This window comes from Coenobita brevimanus, chromosome 92 (genome assembly GCF_032717465.1).
Source record: "Coenobita brevimanus isolate Jiangsu-jjx chromosome 92, ASM3271746v2, whole genome shotgun sequence".
Taxonomy (NCBI): domain Eukaryota; kingdom Metazoa; phylum Arthropoda; class Malacostraca; order Decapoda; family Coenobitidae; genus Coenobita; species Coenobita brevimanus.
The window spans coordinates 23857761-23869962 of NC_137045.1; the positions used below are offsets into that span (position 1 = coordinate 23857761).

Consider the following 12202-nt stretch of genomic DNA (forward strand, 5'->3'; position numbering starts at 1 on the left):
CATTTGAACCATGACTTTCACCACCACCACATGGTGGTCAGAAAGTTCTCTCCCCCAAACTCTGGATGCTCTTGCATCCATTATACACCTTCTCATTCTGTCATCCACACACACATAATCATTCCCTTCCATTCATTCATTTCACCACCCACGTTTCTCATCACTCACCACGTATACCTGTGGATTGTTTTGTGCCTAAAGAGAGTAGTGGCTATCACTAACCTCTCCCCTCACAAATGTCCACTAGAGCACTGCCATTCTCATCCACTTCTGCAGGCACACCTCACTCACCAACTACTTCATCCACCATCACATTCCCTACATTTCCTTTCACATCTCCAATCAAAAACACTCTCTCATTCCTTTCAAACTTTTCCATGCATGCATCCTCATTTGGCCAGAACTCTTCTTTCACTTTACTTGCATGGTCTTGCATTGGCACATATACACACACAATCGACCACATGTGTAGTCCTACTTGTCCTGCTTTCAATTTTACCCACAAAGTCCTTGAACCAGCTGATCTATACATCCATATATTCTCCTTCCATCTCTTGCATACAACAATACATACTCCTTCTTTTGCCCTCTCATTCTCACCTACTCTTGCACATGTACTCCATCCATACTCTCACTCTCTCACCTCCCCATTTAGTCCCAGTTATTCCACATATGTCCACTTTTGCACCCTCAAGCAACTGAAAAATCTCTCCCTCTTTTACTTCATCATTCGCACCCCTTACATTCCATGTTGCAATCTATACCATGTCCTTTGTTCGATCCTTGGTTGTCATCTGTTGGTCAATCTTGGTCAGTGGCTTCTTGTTTATATTTTTAGTTGTTGTTTTCTGGGGAGGGGCATTAACCCTCCACCAACCCACTTGTTGTTACATAAGGAACACTTGTTGGTTGGTTATAAGGTTACCTCCCGGCATATTAAATGATTTTGTGGTTTACTGGAAACAATTTGGCTTGCCACTTAATGTAGAGCCACCCTAAATTAGAGTACCACTACACTATGTGTACGGATGATGGGCGCCTACACCTACCACAGTTAATTAATACAATATTTAAAATTAGCAGTGCGTGATGGGCATTCATAGCAATGTCTGCCATTTCACAACAGAGAAAGTGAACAGAGTGAGCGATCCCGTTCACTGCCTGCATCACTGCTGCCCTAGCAAAGCTGTTATGACCAGCAATGGTGAATGCAGCCCATTGCATGTGTGCGCAGGTATGAGTGTGGTGTGGGTGTATTTAACCCCTTAACCGCGGGGCGTCACTTTTGTGACGCTCGGGTGCAATGGATCATACCACGGGGCGTCACTTTTGCGATTCTGTGTTATTTTGAATTTGCCTGGGCTTTCAAGTGGTTGCTTGTATCATCTGTCAGTACTGCCAGTGTCTAACAATAGTCAGTGCTGCTATTGTCATCTGTACTCCCATCCATTGTTGACAATTTAGCCATTTCTCCCCCTTCTTGACTCCCCTTCCTACCTCCCCTCCATTACCCTCTCCTCCCACCTGCCCCAGCTGTGCTGCACTAGGCAAATCTTTCCTAGATTTTTCCACTCATTTCATCCATTGGAATGAGCCTTATGCCCTATTCTTATACAGAATCTATCTATTTATCTTTTGCCAGATGCCATAATCCCGTACGGGGTGGCCATTTGACTTTGAGTTATTTGTTTTACGGGGAGGGGCACTAACACTCCACCAACCCACTTGTTGACATGTAGGGAGCACGTATAGTTTGGTTATATGGTTACCACCCAGTGTTGTACATGTATATATAAAAAAGTAAAAAGGTAATTGGCTAATTATCACCTGGCAACACCTCACATGCACTCGTTCGCTAATTTTCCCTGTTTATTTCCCCTTGAAATATGCTGTATGACCTGTTCTCATAATAAAAATATATATAAGAAAGGAAGGGAGAGGCCTAAGTGATATTTACATTCACCTGGAACTACCTAATTTATTACATATTGTCTAGATTTCCTGCCAATCATTTCACAGCATATAAACTACCAGCTGTCACCACGCTGAAGTTGTCAGCCCTTGGCGGCCCCATATCTGCCTCGTCATTCAGTTCAGTCTTGTCTCTTTAGATGAAACCACGTTGCACTCGCGCCTCTCCATTTCTACCGCTTCTAGAGGGCCCTGTGACCTCTATCCCTATTAAACCTCGTGTGGGAAGGGGTAAAGGACTAAGTGACTCTGCTGTGGAACGTGAACTGGCTAATTTATCCATGATAATGATGGACAGTGACTACAATCTTTCTGGTGAATCGTGTGATGAGCCAGTGGAGGAAATGGTGATAAACTCCCAGTACGAGTGCTTCAGTGTCCCAAGTTCATCCTGGCTCCAAGGGAAAGGAGCCCTTAGTTACTGGAAGTGACAGTGTATAACATAGTGTAAATAAAATAGAAATGTAAATAATTACTAATATAAGAATATGAGTACAAATACTTGGACTAGTGACAGTGATAGTGAAAGCTTTGCTCTCTGCTCTAGTTTACTGAACGAGAAAGTGAATGCCTGGAGTGAAAATAAACTACTGTTACTGAAGGAAACTTATGGATAAATACTTTATGTATATATATAAGTGTAATAAAGTACTAGGAATATAAAGTGTGAGTGTGTTTATGAATAATAAATGACAGAATACCAGCGGGGAACAAGCACGAGTGGGAAGCTGGTACGTGCTTGTAATTTACATTGCTTTCACAGTGTTTTTTTTTTGGAGTATGGATTCCAAACTACTTGAAAATCATAGAATAGTGTTTCTAGTGATATTATCAGGCTGTGGTAATCATATTACGGAGTGTCGGGAAGTGTAAAATGGAGACTTCGTTACCCAACTTCAGAAGTCTCCACAAGTCCTACGGTAGTTGACGAAGGCTCAACAAACATCCCAGGAGAAAGCTGAAGGTATGTGTCATATGCATATGTAATTATAATATTCTAGGACTAATATCTGATTTTTGGCAAATAATTTAAAAAAGTCAGTTGTAGCGCGAATATCCCCATGTGAGATGCACAGTCCGCCTCTGACATGCCCGCGGTTAAGGGGTTAAGGAGGGAAGAGTAGGAGAAATTCAAGTAAGGGCACAATGATAAACCACTTAACTTAATCCCTTCAAACCAGTACAGTAGAGTCAATCCCCGCTATTTGCGGGTTCACATATTCATGGATTTTTCTGGGAAATTATTTCAAGATATCCTGCTTTTCCCACAGCATCAACTGTTCCTAGTGGTTCAAAAGTGATTTTCTTGCATGCTTTCTGTGAGAAATACCATCCTATACAGTTAAACAGTACAATTACCGAGTACAGGTATGTGCTGTTCAGCACACGGCAAACTCTCACCGTCATCACTGCATGGTGAGTACGGTAAACTGTACCCAGAAGGGCTTGTGTATCATCCTGTACTGTCTTTTTAGGAAGTCCCGTATTAATGTGCTATAAAATTAATTTACAGGTAATATAATGGGTTTGTATGTAATAGGAATAGCAAAAACATTGAAATCAGTGACTTCTCTGGTAGGTTTGGACTATTCGCGGTATTCAACATTCAAGGGGTGTCCTGGTACAGTGAGTCCTCGGCATACAAAAAATCGACGTATGAATTTTCGATGGTACGAAATTGATGAATGTAGGACAAATTCCACAATACGAAAAGCCTCTGTCTCGATGGTACGAAAAGCAAAATGAGAGGAAATACAAAAAATTCAGAATGGGCGCGCTGCACAGTGCCGTGCTCGCTTGCGGCGAGAAAACGAACTAATCCCTCTCTGGTAAACACATTTTTGCACGCTTCTCAGTCGAGTCACGTCCGTCCTCTCCTCTCAGCTTCGCTGTGCGTTACGCTGTTTTTTGCTGTTCTTCACCTCTTCGTATTTTTACCATGCCTCCCAAGTGCCCTGCAGCATCCCGGGAACCAGCTGTAAGGAAGAAACAACATCGTACTCTCACTCTTGAGAGGAAATTGGAAATAATAAGACGCCATGAGGAGGAGCAGGGAGTCTTGGAAATTGGGCGAGCTTTAGGCCTTGCACTGTCTAATACTACAGTACTAATACTACAGTAATTAGTTGTATGTTTTATTTTTTAATGTCTGTACAATAGGATAGTACTATATTTGTGTATTGCATACTTCAAAATAGGAGGGGTAAATTTTAAGTGGGGGGTCCAATGGGGTCCTGGGATGCATCCCCCCCTTTCTTTGTATATTTCAGTAGGGAAAATCGTTCCGATATATGAAATTTCGCATTACAAAAGTTTTTTTTGGTCCCTATCCCTTTCGTATATCGAGGACTCACTTTACATAACCCCTGCTAAGTGGGATCTGACTGTACTGTAATGTACTGTATTTTGTAGGGTAGTGTGTTCTTGCCTGGCAGATAATGTTATTCAGTTCAGGAAACATCATGTACTGAAGGGGTTGATACATGCTGGATCAAATGCCTGTAGTTTAAAGAGTTTCACATGGGCCCAATAAAAATGCTTGCTTTAGCAATAATAAGAGGATTTCTGCAGTTGGTTGGTTAGCCCATGCTTGGGAGCTTTTAGAATAAAACAGGATAAGAAAGAGGAAGGGTTTCCCTTGCTCACCTAACGTTTCGACTGGAACTGGTAGAAAATGTTTGAGGGAGTAGTGTATGATTTCAATGTGTGTGTGTAAGGGAGTCGGGTGGTGGAATGAATGTCAGTTGGTTTTAGTAGTACCTGTCCATTTATAATTTTATTTATCTAGCTCTCTAACTGGTATTTGCCTTGACATTTCCAGTGGAAAATTATGTTCTGATGGGGCTGCATTTTTCTTGTGCTTTTCTTAGAGCTGTCACGTATTGTTCAGTGGTAGCTCATTATAATAAGTTAAGCGAGTGTTGCGTGTGTGTGTGTATTTACCTATTTGTATTTACCTATTTGTAGTATACAGGAATTGAGTAATGCTCGTGTTGTCCTGTCTCCATATCCACATTTATCAAGTTTACCTTTACACACATGAATGTTTTTCTCATGCACCACACCACCTCTTTGTCTAAGTCGTTCCAAATATTTAAGTATTTACCTAATATACCTAATTGAAGCAACGTTGGGTCTGGGTAGTACTTGGATGGGTGACCGCCTGGGAACACCAGATGCTGTTGGCATCCCTACGTGTCAAGTGGGGTTGGTGGAGGATTGGTGCCCCTCCCTGTAAAGCAGTTAACTCTGAGCTCTTGACCACCCCATTTGGGATACATGGCGTCTGGCAAATGGTGATATACACGGAATGTACTATGCTCGTGGGTTTCCGTCTGTGTTTCTCAATAAGTCAAATTTAGCTTTAAACTCGTTTAAGTTTTTAGACTGGACGATCTCTTTGTCCAGGTTATTCCATAAGTCTATACTTCTTTAAGGAAAGCTATATTTCTTGATATCCTTCAAGCAGCTTGACTTTTTCAATTTCATTCCGTGTCCTCTTGTTGCTCTTTTATCCCATACAAACAGATTTTCTTTGTCAATTTTATCTACTCCCACCATGGTCCTGAACACTGCAATCATGTCTCTCCTCTTTCTCCTTTCTTCTAAGGAAGGCAAATCCAACTTTTCCAACCTCTCTCTGTATGACAGGTCTGCCAGACTGGGGGCCATCTTGGTTGCTGTTCTTTGTATTCTCTCAATCTTGTTTATATCTTTCTTTTTGTGTGGGGGGCACACTACCGCTGTATATTCTAACCTGGGGCGGATCATGGCCACTATCAATTTTTTCATCATCTCCTCATCCATATAATGAAATGCTACTCTTATGTTAGTCAAGAGTTTATAAGTCTCTCCAACTATCTTGTTAATGTGCTTTTCTGGTGACAAACTATCTTGGACCAGCACTCCCAAATCTTTCTCTTCTCTCCTTTTTGTGATTAATTCATTACCCAACAAATAATTCTGTGATGGCCTCCTGGTACTTTTACCCATTTCCAATATTTTACATTTCTTTACATTAAATTTCATTTCCCACGTCTGGCTCCAATCGTGTATCCTGTCCAAATCCTCCTGCAGTATTTTACAATCCTCCTCAACCTCTACCTTCCTCAGGATCTTTACATCATCAGCAAACAGACTTGCATAACTGTTCACTTCCTCTACCATATCATATACGTAAATCAGGAATATTACTGGCGCCAACACCGAGCCCTGAGGGACTCCACTTGTTACTTCCCTCCATCCAGACATCCTATCCTTTATTACTGTCCTCATTTGTCTGTCTCTCAAAAAGTCTCTCATCCATTCCAAAAGTTTCCCCTTCAGTCCTCCTATATACAGTATTCTAGTTTCCACATTAGTCTCTTATGAGGTACCTTGTCAAAGGCCTTCTCTAAGTCTAAGTACACACAATCCACCCAACCATCTCTCTCCTGTACCACGTCAATCGCTCTTGAGTAAAAGCTCAACAAGTTAGAAACACATGACCTTCCACTTCTGAATCCAAACTGACATTCAGCCAAAATATTCATCTCTTCCAGATATTTTATCCATCTGTCTTTCAGGATTCTCTCACACAATTTTGCGACCATGCTGGTTAGAGACACTGGTCTATAATTCAGGGGTTCTTCCCTGTTTCCTCCCTTGTAAATTGGTACCACATTTGCCCTCTTCCATTCTTGTGGCACTTTCCTCTCTTCCAGTGAGCACACAATTAAACTGTGAATTTTATCCGCCAGTTGTTCTCTGCATTCCTTCAGTACCCAATTAGAAATTCCATCAGGTCCTGGGGCTTTCTTTACATTTTGAGTTTCCAGTAATTTTATACACTTCCTGTACCTCCACTTTTATATCTTTTATCACCAGAATATTTCTAATCACTCCCTCCCCTTCCACAAGCTCCTTTTCTTTAGTGAAAACTGACTGGAAACGTTTGTTCATTATTTCTGCTTGCATTGCTGCATCCTTATAGACCTCTCCTTCTACTTTCTGTTTGGTGATTCCTTCCTTTTGTTTCAGTTTGCTATTAACAAATCTATAAAACAGTTTGGGTTCATCCTTGCATTTGTCTATTATACCTTTTTCAAAATTCCTTTCTTCTTCTCTGCGTATTCTTGTGTATTCATTTCTTGTTCTTTTATATTCTTCCTTTGTTCTGTTGTTACCTCTCTTTCTCCAATTGTTCCACGCCTTATCTCTCTCTTTTTTTGCTATCATACACCTTCTATTAAATCACTCCTTTTTCCTGTTTTCTTTCCCTCTTACTCTTGGTACAAATTTTTCCACTCCCAAATTATACAGGTCTAGAAAGATATCCCACTTCCTCTGTATCTCTCTTGTTTCTCTGAATTTTCTCCAATCCGCATTTTCAAAAAAGTTTCTCAGTCCTGTAAAATTTGCTTTCCCAAAGTTGTATCTTCCCTGTCTATGAAGCTCGTCTCTTGGCTCGACGTTCCCCATTAACATCTGGAACTCAATGACCACATGATCACTTTTTCCTAAAGGACAGAGATATTTCAGTGATTCTGTTACATCGGGTTCTTTGGTAAGCAGTAAATCTAACCTTGCTGGTGTGTCCCCACCTCGAAACCATGTCTCTTCTTTGACCTATTGCATCATCACATTATTCATTATTATATTTAATAACATAGTGCCCCACGAATCCTTGCCGCCTCCCGAATACCATTCCTCCCAGTTCACCTCTTTACAGTTAAAGTCACCCACCAAAATTATATTATTGCTTTTCTCAATTATTTTTTGTAAACAGCTAACCATATCTGACAGCATCTCATGGTATTTGTCATCCTTCCATGCTCTCGTCTTTGGGGGAACATACACTGCCGCCACATCTCTCTTAACATTCTCTCCAGTTTCTAATTTCATATGTATCACTTCAACCCTACCTTCTCCCATTTCCACAGTATCTACATTTATGTTGTTCTTCACTGCTATCATCACTCCTCCTCCCGTTTTTTCTTTTCTGTCTTTTCTCCACAGTTTGTATTTACCATCTCCCAAATGAACATCAATAGCTTCTCTTAATTTGGTCTCTACAAAGCACATGACATCAGGTTCATGTTCTCTCAAGAAATCGTTAATTTCGATCCTTGTCGATATGAAACCATCAGCATTAGTATATATCACCTTCAAATTATTGTTGACGTTTTTAATACCCTCTTCTCTCCTACTCTCTGTCCGTACCACTTCCTCAACTTCTGATCTTTCACAGCCATCCCCCTTAGTTTCCTTCACTTCTATTTCCTTAAATACCACTTCCTTACTTTCATATCCATTACTCTCCAAAAAAAAGTATTACATTCTTCCTCTGTCCTTTTATCATTTTTTTCCTTTACTTCTTCCTTCAGTGATTTTAAAACTTCTCTTTCTTCTTCATTCAAATCTTTTCTTATCATAATATTTTCCATCCCCGCCTCTTTGCTTAATTTCCAGGTCACTTAAGTATCTCATTTATTACACTTTCTGATGTAAACTTGACTCTCATTGGTCTTGTTTCCCCTTTCTTATAAGGCCCTATCCTCCTTACTTCCTCAATTTCTTTTACCCACTTGTCTCCTTCGGGGTCAATCTTGCCTAATATTCCTCTCACCAGGTTCGTGTCTCTCTTGAGTCTTACGAACCTAACCTTTTCTTCCTCTTCCCTGTTTCCAAATATTACCACATATCTGTTCCTTTCTACAGTTTCTCTCACTATTTTCTCTTTTTTCTTCAGTATTTTCACTACATTTTCTTCCATTTTTTTCTTGTTCATTTCCCTTTCTTCCTGGATGATTTCTCTTAAGCTGACCACTTCTTTCTGTTCTTCTTCTACGTGTGCCCACCTTGCCTTATGCTCTTCTAATACACTACTCACCTTCTCCGTTTTATTAGTACTCTCTTCTAGTTTCCTCCTCAATTCAACATTTTCATACTTCAAATTTCTAATCTCTTCATTCGCTGTCTCATTGGACTGGATCAAACTCTGTATAGTAGTCTCAGTATTTTCAGACACATCCTTTATCACTAGATTCTCTACTTTATTTTCAAGTTCACTATTCCTCATAATCAATGTTTTAACCAGATCCATGACTTTTTCTGCTATTTGTATATCTGGTAGTATGTGTGTACATTCGTGTTCCACATAGTCCCTCTCAAAATTTTTTTCTTCTGTAAAAACTAATTGGAAATTCTTATTTAGTGCTTCAAAAATATCTTTCTCTTGTGTATAAGTGATTCCCTCGTCCGTAATGGATTGTATTATATCTTTTACTTTGGTTTTGCTTCTGATATAGCTGTAAAACAGCTTTGGTTGATCACTACTTTTATTTATTATATCCTCCTCAAACTGTTTTTAGGCTTCCCTCCCTATTCTTGTATAGTCGTTTCTTGCCTGTTTGTAATTATTATACACCCTTTCACTATTGTGTCTTCTGTATCTATTCCACAACAAATCTCTTCTTTCTTTTGATTTTTCACATTCTGTATTGAACCATTTCTGTATTTTCTTATCTGCCTCTTTGTGCTGTGGGATGTACTTCTGGACTCCTATTTCATAAAATTCACAGAATTTTTTATATACAGCATTTAAATCTTGTCCTCTAAGCTCATTTTCCCAATCAACTTCTAAGAAATACTTCTTTAGGTCTTGATAATTTCCCTTTTTATAGTTTAGGCTCTTTTTGTAACTGTCATTGCTGTTTACTATGTCATATGCTATCCTGAAGTTATAATTTAGTACTGGTGGGTGACAGAGTGACTTGGAGGCGTTTTGTCTGCGGCCACCCTTTGCGGGATTAGGGCGTCGGGCTATAGATAGATAGATAGATGATCGCTTTTGCCGAGTGTCTATCTATCTATCTATCTATAGCCCGACGCCCCAATCCCGCAAAGGGTGGCCGCAGACAAAACGCCTCCAAGTCACTCTGTCACCCACCATTTGACTCCCCTTCCCCCAACTCACCCCCCCCTCCCTCATATACCTCTCAACTCCATCCCTCCACCTCATCCTCGGTCTACCCCTCCCTCTTCCTCCCTCCACCTCACCTACATACACCCTCTTAGTCAGTCTTTCATTCTCCATCCTCTCCACATGTCCAAACCACCTCAGTGTATTTCTCCTAATCTTTTCAACCACATCCACATCTACCCCACAACGTTCCTTCACTTCTTCATTCGTCAACCTGTCCCTCCATGTCACTCCACATGCTCCTCTCAAGTAACTCATTTCCACTGCTCTCACTCTTGACTTGTTCCCCTCTTGCAAGGTCCACGCCTCGCTTCCATACGTCAGGGTAGGGATCACAATACCATCATGCAGTGACTTCTTAACTTCCATACTCACCTCCCTATTTCTCATCACTGCTTTCAGTGTGCCAACAACCTTCCTTCCCTGCTGTACCCTTTCACGTACTTCATCCCCCAAAGTTCCATCCTTACTCATCACACTACCCAAGTACTTGAATGCACTCACGTTCTCCATATCCTCACCATCCAACCTCACTGCACACTCTGTGACTTCATTCCTCTCAAACACCATAACTTTACTTTTGTTTACATTAACTTTCAGCTTCCTCCTCCTACACACTGTCCCAAATTCATTCACCAAACCTTGCAACTCCCATTCATCTTCACTCAACAATACTGTATCATCAGCAAACAGCAACACCGAGTGGAGGGTGATATATTAAACTGTCAATATCATTTTCTTGCCTAGTAAATATTAGATCTAGCACTGATGGTACATCAAGTCCTCTTTTTCTGGTGGTTTCCCTCACATGTTGCGTTAGGAAAAACTCTTGCACAAGATCCAGGAGCTTTTGGTCCCAACAGCTTTCTTGGCTAATTATATCTATAGTATTCTAATTTATATTTGTATTGAAATCCCCAGTTAGTATAATTCTTTCCGATTTCTCTTCCATTTTATGTAGTAATGATCTTATACTCTGAATTGTACTCTCTGCCAGGTCCTCATATTCATCTCTTTCCCATGTGTTTGATCTGGGTGGCATGTACAAATTGGCTACAATTACTTTACCTTCAGATGTGTTGATCTCTACTGCAATCAGTTCTACTTGTGATGGTATATCTAGTTTTATTTCATTGACTTTTAGATTTTTCTTAGTTAATATTATAATTCCTCCTCCTTTTTTAAAATTTCTGTCTCTTCTCCATATATTGTATTCCTCTAAGTTTAGTATGTCATTGGATATCCTTGGTGTTAATTTTGTTTCAGTTAGGCATATTATTTGTGGTTCATTTTCTCTGACATAATCATTCAACTCTAGTAATTTAGATACCATTCCATCCACATTTGAGTACATCAACTTTATCATCTTGTTTATATACTTGTCATGACATGGTTCTACTAACTTCCTCCTTTTTCTTCCATCCTGTTTGTGTACCACATTCGTACCTGCAATCCTATTACTTTGTAAAAAAATTTCTTCTTCTCCTCTTCTGATCTTCCCTCATTTTTTGTTTTTGTGTGTGTGTGTGTGTGTGTGTGCCATAACAGCTGGGAGGCAGCAGTGTTACTTAGGCATAACAGTGGATGTTTTCACTGTACTCAATATGTTTTGAGGTGAATGACTGTTGTTAGTAAATTCTGAGTATTCTTTGTTAAATGTTGGTGTTGTGAGGCAAACATAGCTGACAGTGAGAGAGTGATATTGAGGGAAGAGGGTAGAGACAACTATATACCCTGTTCCCAAACAGCCTCAGTATATTGAACTTAGGTTGTAAAACATTTTATTTTGCTTTTTGTTAAGTGTGTATATTCAAGTGCTACATTTTTATATTCTTGAGGTAATTAGAGGTTAGTGTAGTGAGAGTGCATAATTAGTGATGGTGACAAAGGAGTGTTCAAGAGCATGTTTGTAATTTACTAATCAGCTTAGCAGAAAAGACTCATGTTGTATTTCATTTGGTTTGTTTGTTAAAGCATATTTTTTCAGTTATGGATGTGAATACAGTATGTTGTCTGTAGGTAATGAGACATCAGTTGCAGGTTACAGTGGTCTCATATTGCACTGAGTCGAGACTAAATGTGGGAAAATACCGTAACATCAGAGGTGTTGAGTACGAATCTGACAAGTATGGGGCACTTTTTGGGTAAATAAAATGTTGTAAACATTCAATGTACTTGATTTTAAAAAAAATTCTGTTTGTGCTGTCTGTGATTTTAATATACATACAAGCAGCTGATTTGGAGAGAAAGTGTATTTTTATTTTTAAT

The 12202-nt window shown here is 39.8% G+C and overlaps 1 protein-coding gene across 1 annotated transcript in view; it reads left to right on the plus strand.

Annotated features, from left to right (window-relative positions):
* The window catches only part of LOC145412272 (phytanoyl-CoA dioxygenase, peroxisomal-like), a 99668-nt gene that overhangs the window by 29975 nt on the left and 57491 nt on the right, over positions 1 to 12202 (plus strand). The window lies entirely within an intron of this gene.